The sequence below is a fragment of the Oryzias latipes genome, chromosome 17 (assembly GCF_053564925.1).
Source record: "Oryzias latipes strain Hd-rR chromosome 17, Olatipes_Hd-rR_3.1".
Classification (NCBI taxonomy): Eukaryota; Metazoa; Chordata; class Actinopteri; order Beloniformes; family Adrianichthyidae; genus Oryzias; species Oryzias latipes.
The window spans coordinates 7,745,447-7,761,350 of record NC_136253.1 but is presented as its reverse complement, the minus strand read 5'-3'; the positions used below and the strand labels follow the sequence as shown (position 1 = coordinate 7,761,350).

Here is a 15,904-nt window from a genome sequence, read left to right as displayed (position 1 = left end):
TGAGTGAGCTTTGCTGAATTTCTTGGGCAAAGGGGTTTAATATGTCCTTCCTGCCCACACAAATAGCAGATTGGTGGTTTATTGGAAGATTTTGCTGGTTTACTCATCTGATCATCCTGCACAGGCATTCTCGGTGTTCCTGGAGCCAGTCTGTGGTGGTGGTGTTGTGGGGCTGTTGGCCTGCGTGAGTCTTTTATACCCTTCCATTGCAGGTTGCTCCATGGTACATTTTTCTTGCGAGCAGCCACAAACATATGGAGTTAATTCAGTCTCAATAATCAGAAATGCACACAACCAGTTTTACAAATGCACACGCTCCGATTCACAAATGTCATTTTATGCAAACGTGAAAAATAAATTCGGAAATACACACCCTGTGTTTTACAAACACACAGATTGTGTTTCACAAATGCACACTAAATGTTTTACAAATGCACAATAAGTGTTTCTCACAAATGTGCACACTGTGTTTCACAAAAAACATTTTAGAAATTCGCAATAAATGTATCAGAAATACACAGTAGGTGCTTCACAAACATGATTTTTAGGTACACATGTGATGTGAACTCACAGATCATTCGAATTGCAGACTGTGCATTCAAAATCCCGTTCTCGTTTGTGAATCTCCCCGTGTGTGTGAGAGATTTTTCTACGGTGAATATTGAGACTCATCTGACGGAGCGGGTCAACTAATGTCACCATTGGCTAGTGAATCTGTCAATCAAACTCATCGGGAAAGCAGGCGGGTTCGCTTTTAGCCAATCGAATGGCCCCTTACACTTTCTCTACGCTTTCTGCAGGTGGCAAAAGCCCCGCCCATATTTGATTCTGTACCAGTCGGTCGTTAGCGTGTTAGCCTTAGCATGGCTTGTCGGTTTATTGCCTTCGGTTGTCAAAAATTACTGGCTTGTGCAACTTTTCAGTGGACCTGGAAGCAAGGCAACAGTGGTTGAATGCAGTTGACATTGAATCCATCGAACTCTGTACTGGTCATGAGATTTAAAATGAATGTTTCACTCGGGATTGTTTGTACGTTATTCTCTTAGCTTTCATGCTAGCGTCATTTCAACACTCAGACACGGTTTTGATCATATGAAGGTGGAGGAGAAAAACCTGCAACTTCCACAGTAGGTTCTGTGGAGAAACTGGCATCACTTTGCTCCGTACCACGCAGTGGGACTACATTACCTCAAGTTCATCTCACTGTCAATCACAGATACCCAATACACATCCCCTGCTCAGCCCGAAGTCACTTTGCTTGACCTTAATTTTATTTTTTTAATAACTCAAATGTCATTGATTTTATATTGTAACCATATACATATACACCTCTTGGCCAGGTCACCCTTGCAAAAAAGATCCTCATCTCTCTGGGTTTTATAGCTGGTTAAATACTAAACAACAAAAGATGGTCATAGAACAACAAAGTGCAAACATTCACCCTTTATTGCAGAGTAAAATTCAGAGAAAACATGGACAGATTAAAACATCAAAATTTAAGCAAATGTGGAATCTCTACTGATTTGAATTTTATTTAAACTGGAACTAATTTTCATAACTTCCTTACATACAATGAAGTCCCTTGAACAATACAACAGTATTGATTTGAACTCTGTCTTGCTCCCCTCAGTCTCTCTTCTTCTGTATGTAATTATGTCGCCTAAATTAAGTTCTAAACACACTGGACAGTAAAGATGTAGGTCCACTCCCAAACGGTCTGAATTCCACAATGGATTGATGTCGTCTTGCAGTTCCAACATTTGTGGACCCAAAAGGGGACTGTCCCATACCAGGACATTGATCCCAGGATGAGGTTCAGTCATGGATCCACTCTCCTCCCATTCAATCTCTGGAACCAGCATACCCTGACAAAAAAAAAAAAAAAAAAAGATACTGTTTATGAACAGCACTGTTTTTTTTGTGTTTTAGATTATGTAGGAACAGTGACCGACTAATAATAACTTATATTGTTGCTGGCAGGCAGACCTCATATCTCCATAACTGTTTATAATTTGCAAATAAGTGAACCTTAACAAAGTAGTGACATTAGTACATCTGATGGTTCATAAGGCCATGCATTGTGATGCATTTTGAACTTGCAGATGTGCTATTCTTCCTACAAACAAACAACTTAGGGAAATTGTTTGCACCACACAACAATAATCCTTTTCATTCATTTTCGATGAAAATTCACTGTAGTCATTATGATTTCATGATACTCTTCTTGATACTTTCCACTTTAGTCAAACTGCACACAAATCAGTTGTCCAGTACAGTGAGATTAAATAAAGCATTTACCCGGGGATCAGAAACAGGGTTCTGGGTCAAGCCCAACTGCCACAGCTGATTTGGTGTCATGCTTTGCTCCGTCCTGATTGGATGGCTGTCCCACGCGTCACTAAAGACATCCAAACTGGCCTGAATGCGTGGTAGAAAAATGTAATGGCAGCAGAATACGTGATGTGACTGATATTGAGAAAGTCTTGGTCCTCAGGAGAGTGCAGGATGTTGTAATATAAACCAGTAACACTCACGAAGACATCACACCAGAGGAGCTCAATCCTGTATTTGAAAAAAAGCAAAAAGAAATATTATATTGTCAGATTTATTTTTAATACATCATTCACTTTTATGTATCAGGGCTCCAGACTAACTTTTTTCACTAGGAGCATAGTGGCCCCTAACTGAAAATTTTAGGGGCACAACCAGAAAATTTAGGGGCGCATACCGTAAATCAACATTCTAACCAAATCTACTAATTTCCACTGTATTACAAATAAATACTTTAATAATAGATGCAGAAATTACAATGTGCTGTTTCTAATTCAGTGTCATATTTTATTTTGCACTTTTGAAGATGCAACATGAAGGTAAACTGACATCACCATCGCTGTCACGACAGTACAACTAAGTAAAAATAGTAAAAAAAATACCATACTTTTAGAATAAAAAAAAGTTTTTAGTAACAAGTGATTACCGTAGTAACCTTTCGTAATTTCACAGTTTCAAACAATACTTAAATGTATGTAAATATTAGAGGATGGAAATTCATGTTGGTGACACCAAATAGGTTCAGCCAAGATGCACAATAAGCGTGTTTGAGATCACCCAGATGGACGCAACACTGCACAGATCACCTGGTGTGTGACGTATATTTTTCTTTTTGCTCCAACATCACCTGTCAATCAAAACAAAAATATCACGAGAAAGGGGTGAGAGCAAGACACCAATCAGAGCGAACGCAGCTGGAAATTTAGTATTGAACTGACTAAAAGCTGCCCTACAGACTAAAAAACAATGCATTATGGGACATGCGTCCTGATGGGTTTTTTGTAGTTCACTGATCAATTAAAATAATTTAAAATACCAACTGATTAAAAAAAGGCTACATCCATTACAAAACATTAAAATAATTATAAAAGATGTAATATCACAGCTCATACTTAGGGGGAGAGGCATATTAAAACGAAATTGAATGTTAAGGACAACTCCTAATTCCTGGTCTCTTTCAGTCTCGCTGCAGCTTCGATTTCATGCGAGTTTGAGACCCCTGCTGTACACTCTGGCACTGGTACACTAGCTGCAGGTCGGAAGAACGAATCAATAGTTCGCTTGCTCATAGCTCAGACGCACATATCAGGTTGTGATGGTATTTGTCTCCGTTTCCTTCCCACGGATGTTTACGCGCGCTCGATTATCTCTAGGCCCCGCCCCTCCACATATTTTAGCCACTTGCAGTGATTTTCCCTATTCTTCTCACACGCATTGGCCGCCTCAGGCATCACTCAATGAAACGCGAGTGTGTGCTCGCGTGTGCTCCAGTCTCATGAGTATTCGCGCGAGTGTGTGTGTGTGTCTGCCTGCGTGCGTGTGCGCTCGCGTCTCATTGATGATTTCATCTCTCATTTCATCGATCATTGACTTGCTCCTTTCATGTTTAATGTATAAAAAATACGGAGGGTGGAGGAGGCAAATTTACTGGTAGCACATGTGCGACTGGGTGTAAAATTCAGTCGCACACTCTCAAATTTTGGTCGCAAAATGCGACCAAATGGACGCAGTCTGGAGCCCTGTGTATATATTAAAGCTTCTAAAACTAGGTTCAACTCACCGTTGATTGTGTGTACACTTTTCCCACAATGAAGCCGTTTGTGTCAGTTGTACGTACTGTGAGCATTAACTCGGCTATGCCCACATTTTCTCCTCCGTGATCTCCTCTCACCCTGACAATAACATGAAAATCATGTCTCAAACACATAATTACAAATGCATCGCCAATACGGTACACATCAATTTAAAATGTAATGTTCTTATGTATGATGCCAACAAGTAGAATTTCTAGGTTAAAAAAATTGCAGGAGTGGGTTACATGTATCACTGGGGAAAAAAACTGTTGAGGGGGGGTAAATGTTATTCATGAGGGGAAAGTTTTAGAGTTGCCTTTGTTTATGGAGAGGAGTCTAAAAAAAGTAATTTTATTTTTGTACAAATAACCAAGTACTTATACTGCCTGATATGTGAATAAAATATTTCTTTATGAATGACATGAATACCTCAGAGGAAAGCCTTACACGTTCACAGCGTCACTGAAGAAGGCCAAGTGGGTGTCTGCACAGTTGTTGTCTGCTATCTTCTCAGGTACAAGATCTATGGAATACAAGTACAAATACTTTCAACTGACAGATGTTTACAGCGGCAAAAATGCTAAATTCCCAATTGACAGGTAAAACAGTAATACAATAGGATGATAAAATATGAAATAGAATAGAATAGAAGGGTATTTAATAATCCCTGAGGAAATTTTTTTTAAAATGGCCATCTTAAAAAAACACATAAACACACATGCATTACAAATAGAAATATCACAAAATAAAAAGATTGATAAAAAAAAGGTAAATAATTGGAAAATCAGTGGGTAAAATTAAAAGAAATTACTTGTAAGATGCCCTGCCAGAGAGTTGTATTGCCTGATGGCACGAGGAACAAAAGATTGTCACGCTGTCACATTCAGTAATTCCTAGAGAATAAATAAAAACACAACAAACATGGATTAGATAATTTAGCTGTCTGATCTTAAATTACATAATTTTCAAATATATGAAAGGGGAATTTTTTAAAACACTCTTGCTATGATTACTTGAGCTTGTAGTAAAGAACACCTTTAAAAAAAATCAGAGACAAGACACTGATCACATGAAGCCTGTGTGTAATACTTACAGTAACTTCTACTCAAATCACTGTTGACAGCTGATTTCTCCCATCCACCCTTTCTGTGACTACTTATCGACTACAAAACAGCCTAAAAACATAATGTTTGGGATTCTTGTCATTACGTCATTGGAAGTAAAGATACGGGGAATTTAGTGGCTGTCACTCTGACACAATCTCACAGGGCTGGTCAGCACAATACGGGTTCTAACGTTAGAAACTTAATGAGGCTTCTTTCATTCAACAGTGGATTCATGTATGTTATATTTAAAAAATGCCGTTTTCATGAATGTCATATGAATTAACTTTGTTGCACATGTCATCCCGTCTTAAAGTCTGGGTTGTGAAAAGACTGTGTCTAACTTTAACCCGGATCGCGTTTACATAAAGGCAGCACACGGAACAACTAGCTAGTTAGCATAGCATAGCATCAGTGTTTAAACAAATCGCCGTCTCCAAATCAATACTTTTTATTAAACTTTCTTTGCTGCTGTAAATCCGGCATGCTTTTCCCCTTAGTTCCTTATGAATCATGTTAAGAACCTACAGATCATTGGCTATAGACGCTAGCTTGAACCGACACCGGCTTGAACTTCACTCACAGGCAGCCACAACTTGCACAGGCTAAGCAAAACAAAGCTAAGCTAATTTGCGGTGGGGGTACTCTGCAAACGACTCGGCTGAAGTGTTCATAAAGCATTCACACATGTCACTTGGCAAAGGAGAACGCTTCAACTTAGTATTCAATAACATTACAGGACGTACAACGAGGGAATGATCAAATAAATGCATTACTTACGGGCTGAGACTGATCCAGTTCAGAAGACCTCTCCGCCATGTTTGCCGCCCGCGTCCTTTCAACTGCTGTGCTGAAACAGCTCCCTCCCTCGTCACTTTGAAAGTGAGGAGTGTAAGGGGCCATTCGATTGGCTAAAAGCGAACCCGCCTGCTTTGCCGATGAGTTTGATTGACAGATTCACTAGCCAATGGTGAGATTAGTCGACCCGCTCCGTCAGATGAGTCTCAATATTCACCGTAGAAAAATCTCTCACACACACGGGGAGATTCACAAACGAGAACAGGATTTTGAATGCACATTCTGCAATTCGAATGATCTGTGAGTTCACATCACATGTGTACCTAAAAATCATGTTTGTGAAGCACTTACTGTGCATTTCTGATACATTTATTGTGAATTTCTAAAATGTTTTTGTGAAAAACAGTGTGCACATTTGTGAGAAACACTTATTGTGCATTTGTAAAACATTTAGTGTGCATGTGTGAAACACAATCTGTGTGTTTGTGAAACACAGGGTGTGTATTTCCGAATTTATTTTTCACGTTTGCATAAAATGACATTTGTGAATCGGAGCGTGTGCATTTGTAAAACCGGTTGTGTGCATTTCTGATTATTGAGACTGAATTAACTCCATACAAACACCTCTGCCAGTGTTGCGGCTTCAGCTGCTGATTTAGGCCCATGTTCTTTTATCCAGACCTGAAGCTCAGGAGACATCATTCTTAAGTATTGTTCCATAATGATTATCTCACCAATTTCTTTTACCGTTTTACCTCTGGGTTGAATCCACTTATAGAGTTCTTTGAGACGGGCATAAAGCTCCTTGGGACTTTCGTCTGGGCCCACTTCCAAAGAACGAAATCTCTGTCGGTAAGACTCAGGGCTGATGTCATACTTATGTAAGATTGCAGTTTTAACTTTTTCATAGTTCGAAGAATCATCGACATTCATGTTAACATAGGCACTTCTGGCCTTACCGGTGAGCAGTGGGATGAGGCGGAAAACCCAGTCTGACTCCACCCACTTGCACGCTGTTGCTATGCGTTCAAAAGTTATTAGGAAATGTTCAATGTCATCCTTTTCTGTTAGCTTTTCTAACCTGGGATCCATAGAGAAGCGAGGGTGAGTGGTTACTACCTGTGCCCCTGCTGTCTGATGTACGGCCTCTGGCAGCCGATCATCTGAACCAGACTCCTCTGTTGGATCAGGGGCTGATGAGGTGTAATCAGGAACAGGTGACGTCCGGGCCTGCACCTCCATCTGCAAAAGTTGGATCAGATGCTGCAGGCCTTTTAGCCTGTGTTCCTGCTGCTTTGCTTCCTCCTGGAGTCTCATTTCTCGGGCTTCCTGTTGTCCCATGAAGGCCTGGAGAATACTAGTGAGATGTTGTAATGTTGGCTCTTCACCCTCAGTACCAGCTCCTGAAGCTCCAGCCTCCTCCTCTTCTCCTTTGTCCATGTTGGCAGTGCTGTAGTCCTTATGTTCAATGCGTGTTCTTGTAGTCCTTCCTCCTCGTTGCATGGCTCACCCAAAAAAAAATTTCAAAGGATTGCCGGGGGGGGGGGGGGGGGGAAGAGGAAAAAAACTGTCCTTAAACTGCTGATCCCACTTCTGACACCATTATGTGGTGGACCGAGCAGTAAAAGACAAGGACAGCAAAACAGTTTTATCAAAAATGTTCTAATTTATTTTACAAAGGTGTAGATGGGCAAAAATGGGCCCTTAAAAGAGGTCAAAGTAACAAAATTAACTCAAGCTTTTAAATGTAACAGAGGACAACTGAACAAACAGACTTAATCAAACTGACCTCCCTAATTGGAAACACAAGGGAACATATATAGTGGCTGATCAAACCAACTAGACACACAAGGGGGAACTTAAAATGACTAAGACAAAATACATCAAACAAACTAAACTAAAGTCCAACCTATAGTAAATTAACATACACAAATGAATGAAAATAAAGAACATCAAAATAGAAACTAAAGTAAAGAAACACAAAGAGTTCCTTGTCCACTGGGTGATGGTTCAGTCCAATTAGCTGCCTGCTGAATATAAGGCCTCAGCTGACTGGCATGCATTCTTGTGTCAGGCCTGACTTGAGTGTTCCAGCAGCAGATGGCAGCAGCAGCAGCAATGGTTCCCTTTAGCACTGGTGACTCAAAGCATAACATCAAATTAATAAAGCAAATTATAATAAAGTAAACTGAAACATGTTGATAAACTTTATGATCAAATGTGTGTTATTTTTGAAAAAGAAATCTAAAAGTATATGCAAACAAATAAAGTGAACAGATATATGTAGGGTGTGGTGCAGGAGGTTACTGCCCTGATGGTGTGGCAGCGTAGGCAGCCATCACACTCCCTGAACCTCAAATCGAGCCTAGTGATCCTGGCATTTTCATCTTGGAATATGTCCATCCAATGGAATAACCTGGTCATTCAGTATGTAAGGGTTAATGGCCAACGAAGTTTGGGTTAAAGGCAGCTCGTACTATTCGACGGTGTTAAAGACACCACGACAATCTGAGAATATGATAGTTATTTTACAAAATCACAGAGAGCCTCAGCACAGGGATGAAAGAGCCGCAGGTTGCCGACCCCTGGGCTAGAGCAACATCAATGGATAAATGACATTGTTAGTGCTTTTGGAGACTAAACATCTGTCTTAAGCCAGAGCAACTTAGCCTGATGATGTTTCTACTAAAGGCTGGGTCATTCATTCATTCATTCATTCATTTTCTATGCCGCTTTATCCCTTTCGGGGTCACGGGGCTGCCGGAGCCTATCCCGGCCACTTGTGGGCGAAGGCAGGGGGGACACCCTGAACAAGTCGCCAGTTTGTTGCAGGGTAGAATGTCCTCACTCACACACCCATTCACTCCCGCACTCACACCTATGGTCAATTTTGAGTTGCCAATTAACCTATGAAGCATGTTTTTGGATGGTGGGAGGAAGCCAGAGACCCCGGAGAGAACCCACGCATGCACGGGGAGAACATGCAAACTCCACACAGAAAGGTCCCCCATTGATGTTGTGTTTTTCATGTCCCCCAGCCGGGACTTGAACCGGGGGCCTTCTTGCTGTGAGGCAAGAGCGCTAACCACTGCGCCACCGTGCATCGATTCTGGAAATTATTGGTGATACCCAGCCTTAGTAGAAACATACTAAGGCTGGGTATCACCAATAATTTCCAGAATCGATTCGATTCACCAGAGCCTGGATTGTGTCATGATCAGCTAGGCTGTGCAGACCCAGACGCTGGAACCCTCTGGTTTGTCTGAAGATTAATAACCCCTGTTGTTAAAGTAAAATATGTCCAACACAAGAGGCCTTCAGCTCTCATCTGTCTGCCCAGCTGTTGGACAAGACAAGTTAAAAAAAAACAACAAAAAAAACAAGAAGATTTGAGTAAAAATCAGTGCTTTCGACCACAAATGGTTATTTTAAAAAAAAAACTATTCCCTTGAAAGAGTTTGGAAAATTTCATCCTGTGAGTTTATAAAGCTGTTTATTTAATCAGCAATGTATGCGTAAGTCCACCAAGCTTTAGCATTAGCCGTCCAATGGGGAATTCCATTATAACTTATCATCAAGCTAGTGGGCCTTCACTTTACTGCTCTTATTCTTAAAATTAGATGTATCATAGTATATTAGTAATGTTCCATGAACCTTTGATTTGATTTGATTTGAAATGGTTTATTTCAAGCAATTAAGTAGACATAATACACCAAAGCAATATAATCATCAGTTGTACATTCATAAAGTAACTAATCAAATGTATGATAATTAGACATATTAATAAATATTGCTTGAAAGGGAATGGAAGGAAGCGAACTTATATAATCCCACCCCGTTATACTATAACCATTTTATTACATGATTTATCAATATCCGGTTCCCAGTTTTTATCAGACAGAATTAAAATGAAATAAAAAAATATATGCAGATTATGTTACTTATAAAAGCCATTCATATGAATAAAACATAATACTATATCATTAAAGTAGACACAACACTGTTTCAGGAATTTTCATAGCAAAATTTCATCAAGTATCAAAAGTTAAAAACATGTGCAAAATTATGCTACATTAGGAAAGATTTTTGAATCAATTTATCAATTTTTGGAGAAAGTGAAGTAATATCATTAAACATTGATCAATTTAACCATTTTCAATAAGTGATTAATCATTTGTTTTACTTTTTTTATATATTTTTTTTCTTTTTTCTCTCCTTTTTTTTATATATTAAATTAATGCTGTAAGGGAAAAAATAAAAGGGTCCATTTTCTGTTGATTGTCCAAGGTTGGCATTTCTTCTTCTGCTGAATAACAGCTGGTCTTCTGGGTTCAAAACAGAGTTAATAGTTCTCTTCCATGTTATGTCTGCAGACATTAGATTCAGGTCCATATCCTTCTTCAGCTGATATTAGCTGCAGTGAAAGTTGAGGTCAAGTTGTCTGCATGTCAGAACTCTCTGCTGTTATTCAGGTGGCGTCAGACGTATGGAGAAAGTGATGAATCCAGGTGTCATATTTGTTGAAATTATTTGGCTCTTTGATTTATTACTGCATGTTGTTTTAGGCAACCGTAATCAAGCACTTCTCAAAATCCTTCATGGTGTACACAACCAAAACCTTGGCCCGGTCCGGTGGACCGAGCGGTTTGACATAAATCCTGCAGCCTTTAACCCAAGTGTTCTCGATCTGCTTCTGCTTCCTGAGAAGCCTCGCATGTTTGGAGATTTCAGCATTCCTTCTGGTCAGATTGTCGTTCAGATAAACAGCAGATCCTTTCAGATTTTTACGTTGATTCATCAGAGCTAGCTTGTGTTTTTGATTCACAAACCTGATGAGGATCGCTGGTTTATGCGTCTCCTTTCTCCTGGGGAGCAGGTGGCAGGTCTCGATGGTGTTGAGATCCAGGGAAATCCCTTTAGATGTGAGAAATGAATGTATTTGCTGCTCCAGAGACTCTGCACCGCTCGCCGGTTCACTGCTAGCTACGCTAGCGCTAGCATTAGCAGTGCTTGCTCCTGCTGTCAGTTTCGCTCGAGGCTTGATTGGTACTCCAGTTAGAATGACATTATTCATCCTTACTTGCTGTTCCACATCGTCCAGTCTTTTCTCCAGAATGTCGACCCGGTTTGCTCGTTGTTCGTTTTGAGCCCGAAATCTTCGGAACTCTTCCATCATTTCCATAAGTGGTGTTAGCTTAGCCGACACCTGATCAATAAAGTTTTTCATCGTAGCTTGAATATCATCAAGAGTCTTTTTGAGGTCTTCGTATTCCTGGGTTTTCTTAGGGGTCATGGTCAGCTCTCTTTTTTGGAGAACAACATTTTAAGTAATTTGAAGATAGTTGTATCCGCAGAGAGACACGCCACGCGCCCTGCCCGTAACCCGGAACCGGGAATTCAACCTTCCATTTGTATTATGTTACTAGTCTAGTAGTTTTACAGTTGTACATCATAATGGTTTCAAAGCTTGATCTTGCTAAATCTCACAAAATCTCGCATTAGGTCACCGGAAAAAGATTCATTGTAAGGGAAAAAATAAAAGGGTCCATTTTCTGTTGATTGTCCAAGGTTGGCATTTCTTCTTCTGCTGAATAACAGCTGGTCTTCTGGGTTCAAAACAGAGTTAATAGTTCTCTTCCATGTTATGTCTGCAGACATTAGATTCAGGTCCATATCCTTCTTCAGCTGATATTAGCTGCAGTGAAAGTTGAGGTCAAGTTGTCTGCATGTCAGAACTCTCTGCTGTTATTCAGGTGGCGTCAGACGTATGGAGAAAGTGATGAATCCAGGTGTCATATTTGTTGAAATTATTTGGCTCTTTGATTTATTACTGCATGTTGTTTTAGGCAACCGTAATCAAGCACTTCTCAAAATCCTTCATGGTGTACACAACCAAAACCTTGGCCCGGTCCGGTGGACCGAGCGGTTTGACATAAATCCTGCAGCCTTTAACCCAAGTGTTCTCGATCTGCTTCTGCTTCCTGAGAAGCCTCGCATGTTTGGAGATTTCAGCATTCCTTCTGGTCAGATTGTCGTTCAGATAAACAGCAGATCCTTTCAGATTTTTACGTTGATTCATCAGAGCTAGCTTGTGTTTTTGATTCACAAACCTGATGAGGATCGCTGGTTTATGCGTCTCCTTTCTCCTGGGGAGCAGGTGGCAGGTCTCGATGGTGTTGAGATCCAGGGAAATCCCTTTAGATGTGAGAAATGAATGTATTTGCTGCTCCAGAGACTCTGCACCGCTCGCCGGTTCACTGCTAGCTACGCTAGCGCTAGCATTAGCAGTGCTTGCTCCTGCTGTCAGTTTCGCTCGAGGCTTGATTGGTACTCCAGTTAGAATGACATTATTCATCCTTACTTGCTGTTCCACATCGTCCAGTCTTTTCTCCAGAATGTCGACCCGGTTTGCTCGTTGTTCGTTTTGAGCCCGAAATCTTCGGAACTCTTCCATCATTTCCATAAGTGGTGTTAGCTTAGCCGACACCTGATCAATAAAGTTTTTCATCGTAGCTTGAATATCATCAAGAGTCTTTTTGAGGTCTTCGTATTCCTGGGTTTTCTTAGGGGTCATGGTCAGCTCTCTTTTTTGGAGAACAACATTTTAAGTAATTTGAAGATAGTTGTATCCGCAGAGAGACACGCCACGCGCCCTGCCCGTAACCCGGAACCGGGAATTCAACCTTCCATTTGTATTATGTTACTAGTCTAGTAGTTTTACAGTTGTACATCATAATGGTTTCAAAGCTTGATCTTGCTAAATCTCACAAAATCTCGCATTAGGTCACCGGAAAAAGATTCATTGTAAGGGAAAAAATAAAAGGGTCCATTTTCTGTTGATTGTCCAAGGTTGGCATTTCTTCTTCTGCTGAATAACAGCTGGTCTTCTGGGTTCAAAACAGAGTTAATAGTTCTCTTCCATGTTATGTCTGCAGACATTAGATTCAGGTCCATATCCTTCTTCAGCTGATATTAGCTGCAGTGAAAGTTGAGGTCAAGTTGTCTGCATGTCAGAACTCTCTGCTGTTATTCAGGTGGCGTCAGACGTATGGAGAAAGTGATGAATCCAGGTGTCATATTTGTTGAAATTATTTGGCTCTTTGATTTATTACTGCATGTTGTTTTAGGCAACCGTAATCAAGCACTTCTCAAAATCCTTCATGGTGTACACAACCAAAACCTTGGCCCGGTCCGGTGGACCGAGCGGTTTGACATAAATCCTGCAGCCTTTAACCCAAGTGTTCTCGATCTGCTTCTGCTTCCTGAGAAGCCTCGCATGTTTGGAGATTTCAGCATTCCTTCTGGTCAGATTGTCGTTCAGATAAACAGCAGATCCTTTCAGATTTTTACGTTGATTCATCAGAGCTAGCTTGTGTTTTTGATTCACAAACCTGATGAGGATCGCTGGTTTATGCGTCTCCTTTCTCCTGGGGAGCAGGTGGCAGGTCTCGATGGTGTTGAGATCCAGGGAAATCCCTTTAGATGTGAGAAATGAATGTATTTGCTGCTCCAGAGACTCTGCACCGCTCGCCGGTTCACTGCTAGCTACGCTAGCGCTAGCATTAGCAGTGCTTGCTCCTGCTGTCAGTTTCGCTCGAGGCTTGATTGGTACTCCAGTTAGAATGACATTATTCATCCTTACTTGCTGTTCCACATCGTCCAGTCTTTTCTCCAGAATGTCGACCCGGTTTGCTCGTTGTTCGTTTTGAGCCCGAAATCTTCGGAACTCTTCCATCATTTCCATAAGTGGTGTTAGCTTAGCCGACACCTGATCAATAAAGTTTTTCATCGTAGCTTGAATATCATCAAGAGTCTTTTTGAGGTCTTCGTATTCCTGGGTTTTCTTAGGGGTCATGGTCAGCTCTCTTTTTTGGAGAACAACATTTTAAGTAATTTGAAGATAGTTGTATCCGCAGAGAGACACGCCACGCGCCCTGCCCGTAACCCGGAACCGGGAATTCAACCTTCCATTTGTATTATGTTACTAGTCTAGTAGTTTTACAGTTGTACATCATAATGGTTTCAAAGCTTGATCTTGCTAAATCTCACAAAATCTCGCATTAGGTCACCGGAAAAAGATTCATTGTTTCAAATCGATTAATCGAGTTTAGACCATTGTATGGGTGAATTCTCGATTCTGATTGGCTGCTGGGTGTGCGTTCAAAAGTGATGACACACAGCATCACTGTGCTGGCTTCTTTGAAAAAAACTTTAGCTTCATCATCTGGACAGCAACAAGTGGTAAGAGGTGAACTTTCTCTCTGAACTGATGCTTTATTTAACCCATGGTGACCACCAGCATAGATATCACTTTACTTTGCCGCTGCAGTCGAGATCGCAGGTCGGAGCACCACGTAACAAATAGTTTTCTTTTGGTGAAAAAAGCGATCCAAACTGAAAAAATTACAAGAATAAAGCACAAAAAACTTGAATATTTGTTTCTTTTGTAAATGTACTTAAAACTCTTGATGTACTCTTTTAAACTTAAAAGTCATGGTTGCGAAATTGAACATTCTGTCAGAGCTGATGAACAAGGCCTCACCTGCCAAAGAGGCTAGTGACATTGTTTTTCTACCAGTCCGTCTCTGTTCAGAGGGAGACCTGAACATTGCAACGGCTTCCTCATGCAGTGCAAGTTGTTCTTACATCAACAAGCCCACCATTTTCCCTTCAAGGAGGCTATGGTGTCCTTTTTGTCTTCCCTGCTGTCCGGAGAGGCACCAGAGTGTCTCTCGGCAATTTGGTTTGGTGGTTCCATAGTGTTCCATTCTTATGAGGCCTTCACACGGCTACTCAGTGATGTGTTTCATCCCTCCATAGAGGGTACAGACATTTAACAGGGTAAAGAGATGGCCGCCTATCCTCTGAGATTTCGGACCCTGGCGGCTCAAACGGACTACAGGCTACATTATTCAAAAAAGAAGCTGCCAGTCCCCTGTGATCTCTCTGTGGGGATTTTGGGAGGGAAGGGTAAGGTGGGTTTGATATTGTTGTTTTCTGTTTTGTTGCTTTTGCCTATTTTGTAATTTATTTATTATTTTTCAAGAAAATATCTGGTCTTGAATTTTTCACAGCAGTGAAACCGGCTGCAACAGTGACTGATCATTGAGGACTGTTGGTTAAATGAAATTAAATTTTCACTAATATGTATACGTTTTGACTGAAGGATGTCATTTCACAAGCAAATAGAGAATTGTGCAAAATGGTGTTTGGATAATTGTGATTATAGTTTTTTTTAAAAAGAACTTGTTTTTTAAATTTTTTTTAAATAAAAATGGATTTCAAAGCTCTTTTATAATAAAGCTTTAAATGTACGCACTCCTTGAACCTTTAAAGGTCTATAATGTTCAGGCAGATTCTTGTTCTCAGTCTAAAGAATTACTGATTTTTATTAAAATTCTCCCAACAAATATGACTTATTCAGATCTTGTCTATAAAGACTCTCATTCATCCAGGTTGGTTCCATTGTAGTAGGTTTAGGGGTTGTCATCTGGACTTGGTTTTAAAGTCTTACCTCTTATCTAAGAGGCTTTGTCAATTCTGACTTATTCAGATCAAAAATCGCTGTCATCCGAATTCCAGCGCCTTTACTTTGAATGTTGAATGATGGAGCTATAGAATCCTGCATGCCAAAAATTCAACAACATAAACTCATTTTAATAAGGAGAGACCTTAGGAATGCCAATAAAGAAAGATGCAGGTGGGATAAACTGAGAATTAAGGAGTAAACTCCAGAGTGTAGACGCTGAAGGTGGTTGAGGGCCAGTCCATGACAAAGAATTTGTCCATGTGGAGGATGGGGAGGAGGAGGCCCCCCCAAGAAATGCAGAGGTAAACATCCATGAATTTAAAAGCAAAAATAGGATTTTGATTGGCTGA

At 40.5% G+C, this 15,904-nt stretch overlaps 1 long non-coding RNA gene across 3 annotated transcripts; it reads right to left on the bottom strand.

The window, feature by feature from the left end:
• Nucleotides 1-1,633: 1,633 nt before the first annotated feature.
• On the bottom strand, nt 1,634-6,140 carry LOC144986663 (uncharacterized). 3 transcript variants are annotated; one of them, XR_013650496.1, is made up of 7 exons: nt 6,008-6,140; nt 4,936-5,017; nt 4,554-4,647; nt 4,112-4,223; nt 2,535-2,562; nt 2,299-2,418; nt 1,634-1,865 (listed from the first exon to the last, which is right to left on the bottom strand). It is a non-coding gene; the product is annotated as an uncharacterized LOC144986663 (long non-coding RNA). The 3 variants fall into 3 exon arrangements; XR_013650498.1 differs by having other exon boundaries at nt 2,299-2,398; XR_013650497.1 differs by lacking the exon at nt 6,008-6,140 and adding an exon at nt 5,218-5,329.
• Nucleotides 6,141-15,904: the final 9,764 nt, after the last annotated feature.